Source organism: Rhinichthys klamathensis, unplaced genomic scaffold (genome assembly GCF_029890125.1).
Source record: "Rhinichthys klamathensis goyatoka isolate OS25496 unplaced genomic scaffold, OSU_Roscu_1.1 h1tg000465l_1, whole genome shotgun sequence".
NCBI lineage: Eukaryota > Metazoa > Chordata > Actinopteri > Cypriniformes > Leuciscidae > Rhinichthys > Rhinichthys klamathensis.
The window spans coordinates 45,574-69,146 of record NW_026606954.1 but is presented as its reverse complement, the minus strand read 5'-3'; the positions used below and the strand labels follow the sequence as shown (position 1 = coordinate 69,146).

At 36.7% G+C, this 23,573-nt stretch overlaps 1 long non-coding RNA gene across 1 annotated transcript; it reads left to right on the top strand.

The window, feature by feature from the left end:
* Nucleotides 1-12,837: 12,837 nt before the first annotated feature.
* LOC130071882 (uncharacterized) lies at nt 12,838-16,880 on the top strand. Its single transcript, XR_008804051.1, has 3 exons — nt 12,838-13,133; nt 14,394-14,665; nt 16,803-16,880. It is a non-coding gene; the product is annotated as an uncharacterized LOC130071882 (long non-coding RNA).
* The last annotated feature ends 6,693 nt before the right edge of the window (nt 16,881-23,573 follow it).

Below are 23,573 nucleotides of genomic sequence, written 5' to 3'. Positions count from 1 at the left end.
GGAGGAGAAGAAGGAGAAGAAGAAGGGGGAGGAGGATGAGGAGGAGAAGGATGAGGAGACTGTGAAGCAGGATGTGATGTAGGATGTGGGTCTAGAACTGTAATGACAAAAGAGAGTTATTAGTGCCAGTTTGATCGACAAAAAAAGACAACTTTGTAAAAACTTGAAATGCTTATTTGACTATTGATGTACTTGAACACATCTGACAGAGATCAGTGATGTTGAGATGTTCAGTCTGGTGTCTGATGAGATTGGTCAGACATTTTTTATTTTCTATCAAACTTCGGCCCAAAGCTGTTTTATTTACACTGCTATAACATGAATATGAAGAAGACAATAAAATTACAGTGTAATTCTCTACTCACCATTAACAGTAACATTGAATCTCTTGATAAACTCCTTATTCCCAATAATGGTTCTTAGTTTATAAAGTCCAGAGTCTGTGGTTCTGATGTCACTGATGGTCAGAGATCCAGTCTGATCCAGTTTCAGTCTGTCTCTGAATCTCTCATCATTATCATATTTAGGAATGTTCATGATCACTCTAGCGATGCGACTGTTTTCAAACCTCCACTCGATCTCTTCATCTCTCTGTGTGTCTGTGAGTGTGAGATCAGGGTTTAGAGTGACAGAATCTCCCTCCATCACTGACACTGACTTCACTGCATCTGTGGAACCAAACACACCAGAAACACAATATTATTACCAGCTAATGAAAATCTGAAAATGTTTAACTGTGCATTATGACTATAAAAACATGTTTATAACTCACCAGATAGACAACACAAACTCAAAGAGATCGAAATAAGTGTGAGCAACATCTCCAAAAGCCTGAGATAAAATCACTCAATGATCTGAAAAAATATATCAGTAGATAATCTGAGAAACTTCAGTCAGGGAGAATAAAGTCCTGCACATCACACTTCATGAACGCGTCTGTGTACATGAACACACTTCACACTCTGATAGGTCACATGATGCAGTCGATGAAAACTAACATTTATGTAGGCCTAATAAACAATGTGATGTAATAAACCCCTTAGCATAGTTTCCACCAAAATATAGTTACTGTTGTCCTTATAAATAAGCAATCTTTTACAAATATTAACATGGGATCTTGCAATGCTGCCTGTTTTGAGTTTTTTTCCCAGGCTATGTTGCTCAATACAACGTTATTTTAGGAACAATAGGCCTATCTGTAGTATTGCATATAAAATATGGTCAGCATGTTTATGAAGCTCATGACTAAAGTTCCTCACATTTGTTGGTGTGATCGTGTGAAGCGCTGACATATCTATTTTTATTCATTTCTGAACGGTGTCATTTCACACTGAATAAACAGTTGTCATTTTAAGGGTCAATGCCACAACTTCCTTCAGAAATGTTTGACTATAATTTCCAACAGAAACAACCTCATCATAATTATTTTTTAAAGAGATTTACCAGCGGAACTAAAAAGACTAAAAAAACATCTTGGCAAATATATTTTATAAATGTGTTTGATGAAATTGATATATTATGCATTATGCTTTACATAGTGTGCTCTTCTGCTGATCTTCTAGGGTGGATATAGGGGGATATAGGCCTACAAAATAATCAAATTATTTCACAATGCTAAGTTTTCTGTACAAAAATCCTCTGAGGCTTGTTAAGGCATCATCATCATTATCATCATTCACCATCATCATCTTTATCATCATCATCGTCATCATCGCCCCCTAGTGTCCTGATACGAGAATGTCTGATTCATCAGTGACATCACAACCAATCAGAACAGTGAAAAACATCCCAATACTGTAACAGAACTGTTCAAAATCTTTCAAACAGGTTTCAATTTGCAATTTACAAACCATCAAACACCAACCCTCAGAATGAAGCATAAAGATGTTGTATAATTTATGTTAGTTTATTAATTTGTACAGTGTGTTTTGTGATCATTTTTTTGATGGCTTGGCTAATCAGAGACAAATCTACTACTCTTCATTTGTATTATACAAATGTGTTAATAAAATGTCCAAACTTATAAAACTGATCCGAGATCAGGTAAAAACATAGACTGGTTAATGGGTTCACTGTGATCGCCTATTAGTGGCAAACGTCAAAACAGTTGTGACGCACTGAAGCCTCGTTTATTCTATTGGCTGTGCAGTGGGAGGAGGAAATACATCCATTAGGTGTAGTAGTATGTTCAGACTCATATCCACCATTAAACTGTTAAAATAGTGGGAAATCAGTAGCCTGACTTCGTCATACTCATATTCTAGTCAGAATGTGAGTCTGATACTGCTCCATAGGGCTTTGATTATGAGGCGTGTCTTAACCGAACCAGGAAAAAAAAACCTCTGCAATCAATTGGATAGACCTACAACCAATCAGAGCAACGCAGTAAGTGTTTTTTTTATGAGCTATACGCAAATTGTCAACAGAACTCAACTACACGCACTCTGGAAGAAGTAGTAAAATAATAAGTGTTGCTTCTTTTACTTGGTCCTTCATGAGTGCGACCAAAGGAGAAACCACAACGACCACAGGGTTTTCATTGCGTCCCATATAGCGACCATCGGAGCCAGCTGATAAATTAAACTTTTGCCAAATCCCGTAGGAAGGACGGCAAACACATCTTTCCGATCGACAAATGCCTTGATTGCAGTTCTCTGTTCGTCTTTTAAAATGAATGCGCTGTCGATTTCTTTTACAACAGATGCGATAGCAGAATCTATACATCTCAATTCTCCCGCTGCAGTCATCTCTGAGGGAAACCAGGGGTGCTTCTCAATATCCCTCCTCGTCTCCTCGATCCTCCGTCCTCCATCCTATGACCCGGAAACCGATCGAGCTCAGCCATCTTGAAGGACATCTCAATTCTCTAATTGCACCGCGAGGAGGCGAGGATCGAGGAGTGAGGAGGCTTCCAGAGGAGCTATGAGTGAGGATGCACGGTTGCATGCTTTGCGGAAGAGTTTTATCGACTTAACGTGATGCACGTATAAATTCTCCTCCCCCTTAACGTCGGTCACAATCATTTTAATTATACTTTAACATTGCAGTTTATATAAACCACACATCTCACATATTTCAACAGGGTATCTTGCTTTATTATTATTTATTACAAATTTCTTAAATAGCCAAACTTCAACAACCAACGCATTCTCATCCCAAGGCGTCATATTTTGTCATATTTTGACATTCTTCAAAATCGGACGCACATGGCACCCTTTAGCGTTAATATGAGACGGGCAGGTTTAGGTCTGGGGTAGCGTTAGGTTATGACGCCTTGGAATCTGCGTCTCATATTGACGCTAAAGGGTGGCCATGTGCGTCGGATTTAGACGAAATGTCAAAAGCGTCACCTATATGACGCCTTGGGTCTGCGTCTCATATTGACGCTAAAGGGTGCCCTGTGCGTCAGTTTTTGAAGAATGTCAAAAAAGCGTCACGTATATGACGCCTTGGGATGAGAATGGGCTGCAACAACATAAGGGCAGATCCTTTGAGCGCTGCTGATGACGCAGTGAAGTGATGCTCGAGTGGTCAAGTATCCCAAAGTATAAAAAAACTTTCCTTCGATTCCTCCGTCCTCCTTTTCTTTCCTTGCAGCCTTCCCTCGCGTCCTGCAGGGGCTGGAGCTGAGACGCGAGGAAAGGAAGCGAGGAAAGGAAACGAGGATGCACAAATAAGAAATGAGAAGCACCCCAGTTCAACCCAAGCGCTCTTTGATAACGTGATGATTACGTAACTGCAGATCATCTGTCCATCATCGTATAAAGCCCGCCCTGGCAATTTGATTGGCCCGGCGATTTCTGAACCGATCATAATTACTCCTCAATGGAGCGAGTCCAGACCGAACTTCCTGACCAAATAATGTTGTGGGCGGGGTTCGGGATGGCAGCCAGGCTAGGAAATCAGCATCAAGACAGGATATTTTATGTGAAATTGTTTACAGAATTTATATAGAATTAATCAAACAGGAGTAAGAGTAGATTTGTTTATGGATATTTGCCCATGTAGAGATAGAAGGGAATGTGGTGAACAAGCCAAGCATTAGGAAGAGAGGAGGTTGACAGAAATTCCATCAAGTAAAACAGAAGAATTATTAAACCAGTAGTTGAATAAATAAAGAGTCAAAAGGGAGAAATCTATTCAGCATTTAACCTAAAGTGGGGATTGATAGAATGGTATGAAAACAGAAGATACAAAACTGTTAAGGCCAGGCTCTGACACAACCTTAATTATTCACTGCATATTGATAGAAAAGTGTGAGACAGATTGCTGCAATAACTGTGGAAAATCAGAAACAGATGAACATGTGATTTTACACTGTAAGGCACATAAAAGAGAAAGAAATCAGCTTGTTGAATAATTAAGAGATTTGGAAATCAATGTCATTACAGTTCAGAATATATTTCAGAATGCACAGAAACAGTTAAGGGTGTATGATGTAAAATATTTAAGAGATAGCCTACAGATTTAATGAGAAGGATATAGTTTATTTTCTCAATTAAATTATTCCTTTCGTTCAGAGGCTTTACACTCCTTTCCATGCAGTAAGTGGCGGAAATGCACCTCAAGCTGGTTTTGTAACGGCCGAAAACACAAAATAAGAAGAATTAGCCTCATTACTGAAATTGAAATTGAAATTGAATACTGAAACTCATTACGCGCGACTTAGGGACTGTTCGTTTTTTTAGAGTCAAAATAGACTTGACCCTCCCGTCACCAGCAGTACATTTTTCTATGACCATCCAAAATGATTGTGAAAAAAGGCATGACCCTCCCCGATAATTTATTGATTAGCCTACTTCTGTACTGGTTTGCGCTTGGCAAAGATGTTCAGATATCTCTATGCCTAGTAGACCTACACCAAACGTCCGTTAAAAAGGGTCCAGGGCTGTACAGTGAGACATATAGGCCTATCTACGAAAAGATGGGTCCGTGCGATGAATAAATTTAGGCTGCACGCGTGCGATACAGTTTTGTAAATTCCGTTACTTGTGTTTGTTTTAAGAAATGAGAAGCACCCCCTGATTCAAAAGCGACGCCAAATGCACCCTTTGGTTCCCCGGATACATAAGAAAAGGATACATAAATGGATCCTTAGCGGCCAATCCTACCCCATAAGTCATTCCGCGCCGGTGACGACAGCATTTTTATTTAAAAAAATGAAGGCCGAGAGTTCGTTGGTGGACGGCAAATGCACATTTAAATGTGAGTATTATGTTTTCATTCACTCAACTAGCTAGCGAAACCAGAGTTAAAAGCCACAAGTTTTTCTTTCTCATAAACTTCATCTTAACTCCTTCATCACCACTGTGTGGCTTCCTTTGTCAGGTGGTTTGAGACAAAACTTGTGCTAATATTAGTTTAATAATTGTTTCAGGGAGCAAGGAGCAGACAGATCAATTTATTAAATTGCTTTCTGAAAATGACCATTTCTTTACGGGGGCGCAAAACTCCGCCAGCGTGGCTTGGAGGCAAGAAGACAACGACCTATTTGTAATATTTGCACTATCTGTCTCACTATATAAGAAATATCACTCACCCTATAAAGCCCACAACAATAAGAAAATCAGTAGATAAGGCAATGGTGTTTTTGTAGTGCTGTCATGCAAGCTATGTCTACAAAGGTTTTAAGCAAATTTGAGTATCCATAAATCTGATTTCTGTTGCTGAAAGCTGTTTTCTCTTCTTGAAAGAATGATTGAGAAATATTTGATATATCAATAGAGACGCTGGTAAGGCCTCCTGCTGTTGGGACATCATCTGGGATGGTCTCTGAGTATCCACTAAGTTGTCTACCAACAGGTTTGCAGGGCTGACTCATGGAGATACTTTATTACGCTATAGTACTTTTAAAACCACATTAACTCCACCATCCCGTATCCGGGATATAAAAACGTTGTTTTGACGTTCGTACGTTCTTTTTAAGGACTTCTATATTTAGCATTACTCAATTCTTGGTATCATTTGAAAGCTTAGAATCTATACTTTACAAAGAATACCATCACTTTCAGTTTTATGAGACATATCAAATGAAATATTAGCTTAAATATGCATTGGTCCCAGGCAAATATTTCCGCTTTATGATTGCGAATAAATCTTTCTACAAATATTTATTTTTTATATATTTCACAAAACAGTCAAATCATATATTACAATAAAGCTCTCATTCTAAGGAATGTGTGAATATAGGTTATTACATTGTGAGACAATCATAGATCGAAATATCTTCAAAATAATCGCGGAGTGAAATAATATCAAACCGAAATGATAGATAAAAGTATCACATTCATGCTCCGATGTCGGCTTCAGTGAGCCGCAAACAGCCACATAATCTATATCACCTTTTAGCTTAGGATGTTATCTTTCAAATGAGACCATTTTCACGTTTCTGTGAGCTTTCGTTGTTAAGAAAAAGCTTTTCGAATGAACTGAGAGGAGACGCGCTCTGAGCGCTCTCTCAGCGCGCGAGACCCCGAATCTGCAAATCATCTACACAGAGCGTCTATCCTTATTTTTGCTACTGAGACAGGCAATCTTGTTAGTATATAGATCTAAAAGGAACTAAGCTCGGGTCATATATCACGCGGACCGGTTTTCCGACGGACGCGCAGCTGCTCCGTGGATCACTTCCGGGTCATTACTCTTTGGTGACAAAGTGAAATATCTGCGAGTTCGCGTGTGTTATTATAGTTTATATGAACTGTTTTGATTTCTATAATTGCATCTAGAAAGATAAAAGCATCAATGGCATTGATAAAAGCGATCTTTGGATGTGTAACTGGTGTGTAAATTGACCATTTGGAGAAGTTTGGACTTTGGAGAGGGCGCATTCTCAAGACTGCGTTTGGGTAAGTGTAGCAGCTACACCCTGGTTTTCAGCATTTACGTTTACATTTTTACATTACATGTTTACTAACATAAAGTTATTGTTAATTTGAAATGTGAAAGCACAGCAACCAATCTGATAAACTATTATTTGAAAATAAATGTCAAATGTATTGGGAATGGAAATTGTGATTGCGCAATCGTTTCCAAGTTTGCATAAGTTGAATAAAATTGTCATTTCAGTAAATCTACATTTTGATATTGTGAAATGGATATTATTACAGTGCAGAAACTATGTATAAACAGTGATTTCTTTGTTTTAGGTTCTATTGGAGATTGAAGATGTGGCACTGTTGGCACAGTGTTGGCACAGCTGGCATCACATCTCCAGGAGGCTGGCCGGTGATGTTGAGGTGATGCACAACAGAGGTGTCAAAACTGATGCCCATATAATGAATGATATAAATCTGGAGGATGAGGACCCTGTTCTAGATTGTAATAGACCACAGATTTTAGGCAAATAATATGTCAAATGATAAGTCTTGTATCTTCTGAAAAAATAAAATGATCAAAATCATAAAGCGCCTATTTGTTTCTTTTTGTTTACTATAGCACAGACAACATATACTATAATATTTATCACATTCAGCAGTGTTTTATATAATTTCAAAGGGTTTTCTGTCAAATTACACTGGAATATTGCATATGGAAGACTGTGTATGGCTATAAGCAGAGTTTAGATTTGGGTAGGTGGAAATTACATATAAAAAGGTAATATTCCTCCCTTCAGATTTATTTGAATATCTTTTTCATTTTTTATTATAGAGAAAAAATTCTTTTTTCCAGTGTTTGCTGTCATCTAGAGGAAATAGCCATACTTGTCTGCAGGTAGCTAGAGCCCACAGGGCCTGAGTTATACACTTTCAAAAATGAATTTAAAATAAAAAAATTAAAAAGCGCCTCTTTTTTTTGGTGTTCATTAAAGCTCAGACAACATATACTTAAATGTTTATCACTTTAAGCACTGTTTTATGAAAGTGCAAAGGGTTTACTGTAAAATGACACCAAAACTGTGTATTTAGGCCAAAGTATGTGGGAATGGGAAGCTTTTTAATTTGGGTAGGCCAAATCCAGGCGGAAATCCCCCAAAATGGCAAGGATTGTAAGAGGTTAATAACCACTAATACTGCATAGGGGGAAAAACTACTAGTCATATATTTCAAACCTTAGTTAAGCAAAATTATCTTGCATAATCTCAGGTATCAAGAGTAAAAGTGAGGTATGTATTCTGCAGGAGAAAATTACTACTGCAATACTGTGTATGTTGCATTTTACTTCTGAATATTTTCAAGGTTGATGCATTTAAACTATATACTTTTGTGTAGTTTAATGTAAAACAATCCATCATAATGGGAAAAAAATCATTGTGGTGTTGCTGTCCTGTGTGGGGGAAAAATACTTCACATTTGTACATGAATATTAACAAACTATGTAGTTCCTTACATTCCAACACTGGTTATTTTGAAAATGAAAGTAACAAAATGTAGGCCTTTTGTCACAACATTAACAAATTGTTTGCTAACTAAAGCTGCGTCCCATATCAAAGTGCGCATCTGAAGCGCTCGGACCGGTCTAGCCTACGGACTGTTCTTGTCGCCTAGTAACGTTTGCACTGGACTTTTTTATATTCAACTGGGTTTTATATTCAAATAGGGTTGAAAAATATATTCGCCATGGTCCATTTATGTACATAATAAAAATAATACACTAGCCTACAAAATTGCATCAAGGTAAGATATAAGTGAATATTTGAACCTTATATAGCCTATATATATATATATATATATATATATATATCCTATGTATGTTTTCTTTTCTTTTCATTTACGTAAGTTAACACCCAATACTTGAACAGTTTAAAGTGTAATCCTGCAATTCAGGACGCAGCCTCTGAATTGGGACGCATGGCCATGGTCTTGGAACTGGTTACTGGTACTGATACTGGTTCAAAGGTATCAATTATGTACTTTATTAACTGTCCCTCAAAAAAAAGGGAATTTGAATCGCCAGGATACCAAAATCCTTTGAAACTTACTGATTCATTGAAGGTTAAGTTGGGCATATTGAACGTGCAAAACTGAGTGATATCAAGTCTGTTAGTGTTAGTGTAGAAAACATAATGACCTGGCTTTATGGCAACAATTGATAATGGGGAAAACAGTTAAATGTCAGTGGTGTGATAAGAGGAGTAATTTTAATAAACTCAGAAAAGAGACACTTGAAAATTGTAATGCCCATAATACCCAATGGGTGAGTGCTTTCACTTGGTATTTGAGGAAATAATGGATGAACTGGGATTCCATACCATCATGCTGAAAACGTTTCTTAAGTCATTCGTCAATCCTGCAGCCTCACAGTGTTCCCTGATCTTTTTGACGAATTATCAGTAAGAAAGCAGAAACAATAACTTAAGTTTTTTTCTCCCTTTTTCTTTCCACCCTTTTCTCTCGTTAACCCCTTATTATACTCAACTATTGCAAAGTATTAAACTAGATGGCAGTAATGCACTGTTTAGTGCGATTGCCAATAAAAGTAGAAGTGTAAACTATGTGCCAGAGATGGGGTGCTTCTCAATATCCCTTGTTTCCTCGCTCCTCCGTCCTCCATCCTATGACCAATGCTGCGTTCCAGTCCAAAATTGTCATGCCCTTCACTCGCTAACTTATACTTATTATGTCATAACTTATACTGCCCTTATATTTCGGCCAATATTATAGGAATTATAAAAACGTTCCTCCAGTGCGAAATACCCTTTTGTCTCCAAGCGAGACAAGTGAATGACTGTCATAAAAGGGTTCATTACGAGACGCTTTCAAGACGGTGTATGTTGTGGCCATCTGGTGGTCAAATAATGAATCTCACCTTTGTGTCTGACCAATTAAAATGAAACAATTGTTGTAGCAGTACACGAGTAGGCCTACAGCCAGAAAAGATGTAAATGTTCAATTTAAAAAACATCTTTGAGAACAATTTAGTGCCATTTACAACATGATAATGACATTAGGCTATACTAATATTACACCTACCATAAATATTAACACTGAACGTCTTTATTAACTCCTTGTTCATAATAGTCCTACATTTATAGACTCCAGTGTGTTCTAATAGTCAAAAAGAGACCTGTAATCATGTTTAGAGTTGCTTTAAGATAAAGATGTAGGATGCAAATAATCTTAAACTGATATCTGTTCTCTGATCTGAAGCTAATGTTTGCAGATGTTCTCAGTTCTTGTGGTTTATTTTTAGCATCTTCTCTTCTCTGAGGTTATTAAAGGCCCTATCTCAAGAATAACAGAGAAACTCTCCCTCATTTCCAAACCTCACAATAGAAGCTCAATGGACAGAGGAACTGTCTTGACTCAAGTTTACACTTCAATTCTGTTTGTGTGCTTATTTTCTCTTCTCATTTCATATTGACTGAACTTTAGTTTTGTCATTTTGAGTTCTCCTACATCCTGTAGATGTTTGACAGTAGATCTGTCTCAGCGGACACAAACTGACCCTTAATGTTCTAAGAGTTTTAAAATGCTACTTTATTTTGGCATTTAATTGCCTAATATTGGATTCATCACTTTGTTGTGACATTCTGCATTATTTTTCTTCCATCTATCCATCAATTCTCCATACCGCTTGTCCTATAGGGTCACATTAGGGTCTATGCAGCATCTTGGGCTGTATAGGCAGAGGAAACACCCTGAACAAGTGGACAGTCCATAGCAGGACTATTTTTTGTTTGTTTGTTTGTTTATGGTAATTAAGGTATTAAACTAAATATAGGCCTAAGTTTTTTTTTTAGGAAAACTGAGCATAGCTTGTAACTTAATTTATTGTGGGACATCACTTGTGTGTATTTTTGGTGTATTGTCATGTCTTATTAGGTTAAAATTTTAAATGATTCAACATTTTTTATATTTTCAAAGCCCTTGCATTTTTAGACATATCATTGACGGACTGATGTTGACCGTAACTGCAGTCACGCTCAGCAAAGCAGAGGCGACCGCTTTCTTTATTTCTTATCCGTTGGACAATAGACTGTTTGGACCGCTTTGAATTAGTGTGACATGACTCACTCTTTCGCATAAATCGCGTGACCGGGTCGGTTTGCTACGAGTCATCAATATCCTGCTGTATCCCTTCTGGATCCTTTCTGGATTCGCTTGGATGCGGCCAGAAGCGGCATCAGTATGAGGAACCTTTCCTTCTTTTTGGGGGCTTTATTGCTCGTGGACGGTGAGTCACATTAATTTCCATTAATTCAACACTTTTAATTCAGTGTTTAATTCAGTGTTTTATTTCATTCAGAAATAGAAAATGCGCATTTGCTCTTAATTGTCATCTAATTTGCTTGTAGCCTATCACCATTGTTTCTTAAAAACACTTTTATAACTTTTCTACAAATAGATGTTGTGATAAATCACAGTGTAAAAGTGACAACGCCATTATAAGGGTATTTTGGGGGGTAAGTTTGTTTGTGCGTGTGTGTGTGTTTGGTAGTGAACACAAGAGGGCGCCGACCTGTAGGCCTAATATTCTGCAAAACACTTTATTTTTTATGTACACTTTTTTTGTGTGTGAATAATAATAATAATAATAATAATAACAACAACAATAAGCTCATGAATATTGGCTACTGTTTTAGCGGAATACAAAATAAAAATCACACGTAAATCGGCATAAAAGTGTCTGTGTCTCTTTCCTGTCTGTCGGTTATGGGTGTGGCTCAGAATCGCCCAACAGCAGGTGCACATTAATTATATATAATAATATTAACTTCTCATTTATCCAGTTAGATGTCCCTGAAACATATATTAATATGGATTACTTAAAAAAACGTTTTCGTTATTTGAGGTAGACTATTCTGTGTCACTATAGTCCACACCAGAAATAGAAAACTAGTTGCATATCTTCATCAAGCACATAATTATCGTTAAGCTATTTGCCTCAAAAGTAGATCGAGCTCTGTTGTTTCTGCTCCTGTAACCGCTGGGGTTAGTTTGAATTATTGTGCTAAGTTTTCCTTTCTAATTATTATGCAATACAAACTCCACCTTTGTTTCATAAAAATATTTTGATAAAACCATGTAAACAAATGGTAAAATTTTGCATTCAAAACACTACAATTTGTAACAAATATAGGCTATAACACATAGACTGTGATGGAAACAAATATGAGATGGGAGATAAAATTAGCCTAAATGTTATGCAATTTTTTTTTCACTTGCAAAACATTTGCAGATCCATTTTTTGGCAATTCCTGAAATTGTACTTTTACCTCAAACCTGTTTTTTTATTCTGTAAATTCTTGATAGGCTATATTTTTGGTGAGTCACAACTTCTGTCCTCTGAGGACGCTGGTGCTCATGCATGACTGTGATAACTCTGTTCTTCATTTCTAAGTTAAACTGATGGTGTTTGAACTACACTCTCAGGTCTCCCCTATATCTGTGAAGAACTTTAACACATTCTTTATGGATATATATTATCTGAATAATGCTATTCCAGTATAAGAAACATTTAATATTTTAACAATAACAATTTATTTTGGTTCATTGCATTTTTTTAAATCCAGTGCTTCCAGGCTGCACTTTTAATTTTATTTACTTATTTATTTTTGTGTTTTGTTTGAGTGTTGCATGTGATCTTCCATACACATGCAGCCACATACTTTTTACAATTTGTGTTTTGTTGAAATCACAGGTCACGTCATGTTTCATTTTCAGGAGACATGACACTGATGTAATGGACGTAAAACAATATCCTCACATGAGGCTAGTGTATAAAATGTAAAGTGTGGTTTTATGGTAAATAATAGTTATTTGAAATGGGTATTGGGGAAATTAACTTTTCAGAGTCGGCAAAAGCCAGTTTCAAACTATATAAAACTATAACAGCTTTAACATCTTTAAATTATGTTTTCCCCCACCAGGTGTGTTTGGTGTGAAGAAAGTTGATGTGACAGTGTCAGTGATGAAGGGAGATTCTGTCACTCTAAACCCTCATACTGTAATACCAGTAGATGATACAGCTGAGTGGTGGTTTGGTGGTGAATTCATAGCTAAGATGAATAAAGCAGATGGACTCTTCACTACATCTGGGGGGGATAATGAGGGATTCAAATGCAAACTGATTCTGGACAAGCAGACTGGATCTCTGACCATCACAGACATCACACCTGAACATGCTACTCTATAAACTACAGATCATGAGCACAACTGAGACATCCAAAATATTCAGTGTTACTGTCCATGGTGAGTCAAGTCTTACAATCTGATAACCGGATTCAAATCTAGAATCTCTGAGAACAGTTTAGATGTGGAATAATCAGAGGTGTACTCTTCAAAACTGGTTGTTGTTTTTGTAAATAAAAAAAAAAACAGCTATAAGTGCAAGTTAAGAGAATAATGTGTAAAAAGTGAAATATATAAAAAAATAATCATGGTTCATTTTCATTGAAAAATAAGGTGATAATAAAAAATAGTGTGTATATTTTAAGATAATTGTGGTTCAGTTTTGCATGGGGTTCAGGGTTTCACTATTAAAACCAAGAGATAAATTACCTATTTTTTTAAGGAAAAACAATGCTACTGTTTACTGTTTGTAAACTACATTGGCACAATAAGAGATGAACCAGTCAAAAGTTCTTTGTGATCGAACACAGTTTCTCAGGTGATGCTAAGCAAAGATTTTCTGAAAGAACGCAAAAATATTTTCAAAAAGTTTAATCTGGATCAGAATGATCTGGATTTGGAAATACCATGTTTTGCTTCCGAGAAACTTTGCGTCCGCTCGCAAATAACTTTTGGCTGTCATCTCTTATTTGCCAATGTAGTTTGCAAAAAGTAAAAAAATCGCGTTCAAATAAATATAATATTTTGTTTGATATTTACAGCGGTTTGGGGATTATTTCATGGCGCCAAAATTTCTTGATCCTAAGAGCATCTTTAGCTTCAGGCACCATCTGTACAAAGAGTCAAATGAGCAATGATGCTCATGTTACACTTACATTTGAAATATAGTGCAGAATCTGAATGCATTTTGCATCATAAAACACATTATTTTTGCAGTGTCTCAATCAGGTGCCAATAGGAATGAATACATTTAGCCTGAATGTTTAATCTATTACTGTGCAAATGTCTCCAGTAAGACTAATATCATTCTCATATTTAAATGTGTCTCAATATAATTCTGAGCCGTGAAGCGCCCCCTGGAGGAAGAGAAAGGAGAAACTTTTAAACAGATTTTTTTACCTCAAATTGACCATTTTCTATGAAATATTATTGCAATATATTCTGACAATTAATATATATATATTATAAATTATTTCAAAACTTATATATAAATGCATGAATCAATTATTTAAAATAAATTCAGTTGATTACAGTTGCATTAATATAGTCAGATTTTCAGTGTGATCTCAGACTTCTAGACCTTATTGTATACAACTTACAGCATTATAAGAATAATCTGTTTTACACTGATCCTGTTTGTTCTCTATGTTTGTATGACAGATAATGTGGTGTCAGTGTGGAGGGGAATAATGTTACTCTACGCACTGGTGTTACTGATATACAGGGAGATGATCTGATAGTGTGGAAGTTTGAAGATCATGTCATCCCCATTCCACGTTTAAACGGCCCTGTTGTCAAGGAATGGAGAAACATTTATCGGAATGGTACAACTGGAGACCTCACCATCAGTAACATTCGAAACGATCAGTCTGGAAACTATGAAGTCACCACCAGAAGTATGACATTACACAAGACATTCCATATTACTGTTGGTAAGTAGCTCAAACTTTCCATAAGTTTGTAAAATTCTGTTTGATTCTATTATCATATTTAGACCGTGATCACCAGTGAATAGTTTAGATGCTCAAATTAACACTGAAGTTTAGGCCTACACTAAATAGCCTAAACATTATTTTAATGTTAAATATTTGCAAAATAAAGAATGTGTATTACTTTTGATATGCTATGGCAAGGGGTAATGTACAGGCAGCAGAGAATAATGTAAGCAGGGAGCGCGGGGCACAACCTAACGCGGGGTTAAATGTAACAGACCTACATAAAATACTACCGGCACATCCGGGAACTTAACTGTCGATTTCGTCACCGCCCCCTTTTTAGGGGAAAATAAACTAGACTTCCCATAGACTTCAATACAAAACTAGCTCTTTGCACCCTCTCTTGTATGGAGAACTCAGCTGCGGCCGGACATGGTTTGCAGAATAAAAAATACATTACCAACAAATCAGCCAGAAACAAATCTTCATTCACATATTCTTTCCATGTGTTACTTTGTGTTTTTTGAGTGTTATTGTGAGTTGCTCTCTCACTGATATAGCCTACCAGTTGATTTTTCATGTTCGGTTATGTTGTAATGTTAAATATAATGGTAGAATTGTGTGTATTACGACAGACCAGGACCCGATCATATCAAAACTCTGAATATTATTCCTGTTAAATGACCAAGACTGGCAAGTTTGTGACTGTGAGATACACATACACTGTTCGGATGTATGACTCTAAGGGACATTGGAAATCCGAATGAATTCACTAAGATAATCCAACATTGAGATAAATTATATAAATGAAACATAATATATTTGCTTTTCACCTTAAATTCGATGCCTTTATAAATTGGATTCAGATAGTAATTTAATTGGAACTTAATTTAAAGCAGTTTAGAGTTCACAGTTAAGCACAGAAAAGACAGAAAGACAGGAAACCTTCCGCCACTCCATTAGACACCATTGTTGTGCCTGTGGGTGGCCCTTACAGTATAAAAATATTTTTTTTATCATTTCATTTCTTTTTTTAAGCGGAGCGTGGCGCAGTAGCTAAATATCATTGCTATTATTTACAGGTTTGTTTAAACTTCATTAATAGAGTCATGAACTCTCATTGTACCCTTGAGTGCAATACATGACCCCAGTTTTCTCTAATGAAAGTGTCTTTGTAACGAGTAAAAGTGACTGCCAAATGAATACCCTTTTTTTTTTTGGTAAAAGAGCAGTAAAAGAGGTCTCAATATTATATATCTTATTATACAATTCTTGAAATATCTGGCTAAAATTTTATTATTTGTTTTTAAAATGAAGCAGTGATGTGATTTTCAAATAGTATTGATATTTGATTTGTCTGCCAAATCAAAGTCAGTGGATTCATTCTAAATGGTCTAAATCACGTGTGCAGAAGCATTGAAGGGAGAACATTCATGGCCGCCATGTTGTGGGGTTGTTCCGAACTGCTTATAAATGGTTGCTTTGAAGGGCCTAAAACAAACATTATAGGGTTCAGCTGAGGAAGCTTTGCTCTCAAGATTCTTTGCCCTGCATCAGAAGTTATCTGTTTAAACCAATCCTCAATCCTCTGGACAAGGTTTGACAAGAGTAACGTAAAGCAAATCAAACAATCTGCACCTTCAAATGCACTTTGCTTCTATAATCCCTTGATCTGTGGCATAATAAAGCCTTCTTTTTTCTTTCTTTTTTTACAATCCTTAAAAAGGATTTTGCTGTTGTTAAAACACTGCACATTAATTTGAGCTTTTATTGTAATAAAGAAAGAGAAAGAAAAAATTGTAACAAAGAAGCATACAGTGACGTTTAATTTATTTAACAATTCAATTTGCTTTTCTTTACTGGTGCACTGTTCAACTACTGACCTATCCATTCTATTAATTCAGCCAATATATATCAAATATTTATTGATTATAAAGTATAATAAGAAAACAATGTTTTTAATAAGAACCATTTGAAATTTCTTAATACATTTTTAATACAATAATGCAATATGTATTAAGGCCAGCAATGAATTAAAAGGTCAATCAGGCAGTCAATCAACATATAATGTCTTTATTAATGTCAGAATGGCAAAACCAGCTATAAAATTAATGTATCTCTTTAACTCTTACAGAGATCCCCGAGGGTATCGCTTTTTCATCGATCGGGAAAGGGATCGGAATTGGGATCGGGATCCTGTTTGGGTCTGGGATCCTGATCGGGATCGCGATTATGGCTATGGGGTTCAAGATGGGTTGTTTAAAAAAAGCCTAACCCTGCAGGAACAGTAAGTAACATGAGTTTAAAAGGAGTGCAACTCAAGCATGAAAGTTTATTTTAAAGGGGTCATATAATGCCATTTTCATACAAGTTAATTTGATTCTTTAGGGTCTAAATGAAAAGTTTGTAATATACTTTAATTAAATTTTCTCATTAGTATTGTAAGAAAACACTCATTTTACCTGGTCAAAAACAGCTCTGTTTTCAGCACGCCATTTAAGTGCATGTGTCTTTAAAAGATAATGACTCCGCCCCTCTGTTCTGTGGGGCGTTTTGACACAACATACGTGGAGTGTTGCCTTGACAACAGTTGAGGGTATATTTTGGAGAAAGAATGGCAGCGGGAGTCTCTGAGGACACATCTGTGCAACAGTATCAATTTGAACCGGAGTCGGACCCAGAACAAGATGACGTCCCCGAAGAAGTTTGACAATTAAGGCTCGAACAGGACGTTTCTGAATGGTTGGTTAACGTAATGTCACTTTGATCTATCTTTGTATGTACTGGCAGGGTAGAGTAGTGAGATACGAACGCTGTGTGTTTACTGATGTATGTTAGTTCTTTGACAGATTGATGTTACAGTTAATGGTCATGAACAACTTTTTCCACGATTTGCAAAGATTAATATAAAGGTTAATACAACTTTACACTCACTTCTTCTGGAGGTTCAGCAGGAGCACGGATAGTTGGTACCGATTCTTTTTTCAGGAGCAGCTTCTTAGCAAAACCAGCTTTATACTGATACTCGTTTATAAAGCAGTCTGGTGAGAAATGATTCGCGCAAACATGAACGCATTGACGTTGATCGTGGGGAATATTCCCTTTGAAAACAAAACTCAGCCACTGCGTCTTCAGCGGTTTGGATTTAGGAACATTAAAATGACTGCTGTGTTCCTTATTACACCCAAGAACAGAACACCACAATCGCTTGGACGCCATTCTGCTCCAGCGTATCAACAATGGCGGACTTTGATGACAGCTCGCTCAGGGCGGGTCTGTGTTGAAGCGCTGCTGTCAATCAACAATCGTGGGAGGGGCGTCCGACGGCTCGATTTGAGGCAGGGGAAAACATATAAGGAGATGAAAAAAAAAACACCGGATGGATTTTTATCATTATATGATGGTTGTGTACAGGCACTGCCAACACACATTTCAGTACAATCAACTTGAAAAAGTGCATGTACCATTATATGACCTCTTTAAAACTACACTAATGGTTTCATATAGTGTGACTATTAATACTTTTTTATTATCAATGTAAAAATACTCAGACTGATGGGAAAGTAATAGCTACCACTGAAATACCTTTAGCTGAGGAAGATCCTGCTTTTTTATTCCCATCTCTGATAAGCTCAATATCAGTGTTTGGTTGTTTATGTGTAATGTGAATTTATCCAGACATCAAACACCATTCCCAAGAAACACCATTAGTTATAAGTATATGATTTGTGGCCATTTTTATTAATTTCGGTGGCATTTCTGACCCTGCACAACGCCAATTTAAACAAGCGCCAGATCGCTTGTTGTTGTTAAGCTTAAGGGATGGTCTAAGTTAGGTTGACTCTAGATATTTTAACTTATTGTTTAATGTGACAACAGTGACAAAAAACTCTGATGCTTATGGGTAAAAACGATCATTACATGTCTGTCCCCAGTGAATGCAGATAAGTGAGACATGAATGCTGCTCCGCTCCATTTGCCTGGTGCTTGTAACACACTAACATACCAGATTTAACTATTTATCTATAGGCACATTTATACTGCAAATGAAGTGTAAAGTTGTCTATTGATTCTAGTGCACTTCAACAGAAAACAAGACACATGCTGGGTGTCATGACAATGATAACATGGTCTCTGTGAATGTAATTCATGTTCATGTAGAATAGTCACATACATTCCATCAGAACTAACAAAATTAAAATGTACTATATACAAAAGATGTTTAAGGGGGAAAATCATTGATTAGAAAACTTTAAGAAAAGAACATTTAAATTTTTTTTTAAACTGTTCTTAAATTTCGGATTCTAATTGTACCTGCACAGACTGTTTTTATCTGTGGTAACAAAATGATTTAGCATACCCTTGAGTAGGAAATAATTATTGAATTTTATTTTCAAAGGAAAAAAATTAATTTAGTTTCAAATCAAAGCTGAGTTCTGTTTAAAGCACATTGAAGACTAAATATACACATGCAACTGAATGTTCTACTTTATTGTTGTATACGATATTGTATAAAATTGCCTCTATATGGTACATAAAACAAAACAAAATCTGTTATTGGTCACTTTACATGTCAGTCAGGTGGTTCTTCTTGTTTAAGTGGGTTCTTGTCTGCCTGTGATAATAAAAGAAAAACGTTTTTTGCTTCCACCACGGCGAAAAAGCTGCTGGACAAAACTGTAATATGTGTGAGATATGGATTCATTCCTCTAGTTCATTCGGACAACATTACATTATTAACCCAATCTCAAAAACAGCATTAATACAAATAGAAAGACAGAGTAAACTTGTATTGATCTCTAATATATGTCTGTTTTTTCTGTCTTCACTGTCCTCTGTGACACACTAGCCTTCATTCAGATATTAACCTTATAATATTATTTTCTAATGCTTATGTTACATTATAGAGAGTCATTCCTGTCAAACAAGAGGGTAAATTAAGTCAAATAAATTAAAGTAAATTAAGTTTACTAAAACTTTGTAAGTGTTACAGCAGGAACCTGGCTATGTCTGTGCTGATAACACTCAGTATGTTTATGTTACTAAGGCTTTATAAATAAATGTATTAAATAACATCATTAAAAACAATGCTGCATCAATGTTATACGCCGATTTAAGTTTATTTTTCTCATTTTAACTTATTTTCTCTCACAGATACACATGAACCGTGCAACAGGAGACAGGTGATCCTGCTGGTGGAATGGAAGACAAATTGAATAAGGAATCTGACACCAGAAATACACATTAACAGTGTTTGAAGTCAACCCATCTGTGCTTTTGAGATGGAAAACTAATGAGTGAAGACTTTTGTTTGATGTGACATTAACAGAAACATGCTTTTGTTCATTGTAAAGTTGATGTTGTATGACTGGAAGACTGGAAATTAACATTTGAATTTCTCTCTTGTGCACCATTCGAGACACAAGCTCCACCTAAGCAGTCCTAATCTACATCTTTTTCCCTTGAACCCCCATTCCTTGTTCACTCCTTCTCTCATGCTGAGATCACTGGAAATTCACCCAAGAATCTATATAGTTCATTTTCTTTTCTTTATTTTTACAGGCAAGTCATTAAGAACAAGTTCTTATTTACAATGGCAGCCTGACAAGTGAAATAACCACTTAGGGAAAAGGAAATATGGCTAAAATAAATACAGTACATTAGAAATACATACAGGTTAGCAATTACATAAAATACAATTTAAAACACAACACAGTAGACAACACAAAATGATTATGTAGAGAAGCAACTGCATGTGTCCGTGAACAAGGGTGATATAATAGTTTTAAAAGATGATTGAAATTAGTGTATGTTTGAGAATATTTTGCAAAGCATTCCAGTCGCGAGCGGCAGCAGATTAAAAAGAAGCAAGACCAAAAGCATAGTTGGTTTTGGGAATACATAATTGAAGACGAAGCGAGGACTGGGTGTTGTACGTGACAGGGTTTGGCTGCAGCAGGTGACCCAAGTAAGGAGGTGAGCGGCCGAGAAGGGTCTTATAAATGAAGGTGAACCAGTGAATTTTGCGACGATTGTGAAGGGAGGGCCAGTTGACAGATGAATATAAAGCGCAGTGGTGTGTATTGAAAGGAGCATTTGTGGCAAACCTGATAGCAGAATGGTAAAGAATTAGGGATGTCCCGATCAGGTTTTTTTGCCCTCGAGTCCGAGTCCGAGTCATTTGATTTTGAGTATCTACCGATACCGAGTCCCGATCCGATACTTATATAATACATAAAAAAAGAATAAAGAAGAGAGAAAAAACAGATCCAGGATGTTCCTTATTTTTTTATTTAATTCACCTTATTTTAACGTTCAACAACTCTGTTAACAAACAGAGCACTTCTGTGAGGTAGCTTGAACAATCAAGTAATAAATAACATAAAATCTTCACTTTTGGACTTTAGTGCAACAGTAAATATAGAAAAAGTCTAATATAAAAACAAATAGCACCACAACTTAAAATACCCGGCAGGCATGTAAACAAAAAATAAAAATGTTTTAAAAGTGTATAAAAAAATAATGAGAATATATATATATATATATATATATATATATATATATATATATATATATATATATATACATTAGGGGTGTAACAGTTCACAAAATTTGCAGTTCGATACCATACACCAAAAAGAAAGAAATTAAGAGACATTTCCTATTTATTAAAATAAAAACTATTTTTAAATAAGTTTGAGTTTTCCTACATCTTGAAACTTTCAGGTTTATAAATGGGGGTAATCTTTGAAGGATGAACAAATAATGTTTTGGTAATCACATTAAAAATAACATTTAAATATATATTTATATAATATTTGAGTTTTGAAGTGCAACATTAAATCCATGTTTATTCACAATGTTTCTCCTGGTTTCCACGTCAGCGCTGTTTGATCTAATAGAGATCTACGGTTAATAACGGAGAAATTTTATTGCTTCTCACTAGATCTCGCAGCAATGTTATTACTTCAGTGGCGAATTCAAATGTTTTCTTCACTGGATCTCTTAGCACAGTGTCGCTTGATCTCGCGCTGCACAGATGTTGCTGGTCCGAACTGATATGGTCCGTGAAGCACAATATAATGAGAAGCGCAGTTTCGTTCCGCTTTCATTACGTTTGCCATTTGATGTTGCGCAACGTTGTGTTGATCGAGCCAGCGCGGATTTTGTCTGCAGGAAAAATGGTCCTAGGAATCGTTCGGTTTGTATGCGTACCGAACCGGAAGCCTTGTACCGAAACGGTTCAATAATAGGCTATATGCACGCATAAATTCCGCATTTGACGCAAGGATGCTCGTCAGTTTCTGGTTGGGGAGATTAAAGCGGAGGAAAACCGAGGAAAACGGGATTATGGCAGAGTCTTCAAAATGTACTGTCCTCCCGTCTTTGAAACGAAACTTTCATACGTTTAGATGTAATTTTATATATAGTTATGTTTATTTAATATAATTTTAAAAAGAAGCATAAACACAATGAGGTGTGTCTGTTTTGTCAGTTTTTGTGACTAACGCTTCTTTAGTATAACCATGGAGTATACAATTCAATATAAATTCTCGGTATTGCATTGGACTCTATGATCGGCGTAAGTTATCGAGCATCCTTGACCTTCACCGGAAATACCGCCGTGCATAGAGCCCATTACGAGTACCGTTACAGACTTAATTTACATATATCCGAGTCCTGATCGGGAGGTAACGTCCGATTCCGATCGAGTCTGAAACCACGTGATCGGGCCCGATTTCCGATCGCGTGATCGGATCGGGACATCCCTATAAAGAATGTCAAGATTTGATAGAGTGGACTTGCAAGCAACCCTGTATATAGTGTCTCCATAGTCTAACATGGGTAGGATGGTCATTTGAATAAGAGTAAGTTTGGCAGAAGTGGTGAAGGAAGAGCGGTTGCTGTAAAGGAAATCAAGCTTGGCCTTGACCTTAGATTGCAGCTTTGATATGTGGATGGAGAAAGAAAGTGAAGTGTCCAACCAGATGCCCAAGTATTTATATGCAGTGACTTGTTCTAGAATAGCCACCTTGCAAGTGGTGATTTTATACCCTTACGGTAAAACCACATGAACAGCATCAGGGGAGGAACCCGTGGCATAAAGGATTGTATCATCAGCATATAAGTGAATAAGTGAATTACCAACTCCCTGGGGAATGTTATTAATATAAATTGAGAAAAGTGTAGGGCCAAGGATGGAGCCTTGGGGGACACCCCTGGTGACCGGGAGAGAATGGGAAAAAAGGTTTTCAAATCTTACACGTTCAACCCAGTAAGAAAGATAATTTGAGAACCAAACCAGTGAGTGATCAGTGACACCAATGCTGCTAAGTCTGTGGATGAGTGTGTTGTGGTCCACGGAGTCAAAAGCTTTTGCAAGGTCAATAAATATAGCAGCGCAGTGTTATTTGATATCTAACGTGGATGTAATGTCATTGAGCACTTTATTGGTAGCTGTAACACAACCATACCCTGATCGGAAGCCAGACTGTGCCCCGGAGATGATACCGTTCACATTAAGATGATTGATTAGTTGTTTATTAAGAAGTTTTTCCATAATTTTAGACACACAAGGCAAGATGGAGATTGGCCTGTAATTGTTTAGGTCAGCCTGATCACCGCCCTTATACAGAGGAAGCACAACCGCTTATTTGCAAGCAGCTGGAATCTCGGCTGTATGGAAGGATAGATTAATGAGGGCTGTTAGAGGAGCTGCAATAACCGGGGCAGCAATTTTATTGAAAAAAGCGGCAAGATCATCTGATCCAGCCGCTTTATTGGGGTCCTGAGCGGTCATTTCCTTCAGGACTTCCCCCACTAAAACAGGCCGGATGGAAAAACTGTGAGGAGGTGCTAAATGGCTGCAGGTATTAGAGACTGCAGGGGCTGTAGCAATAGGGTT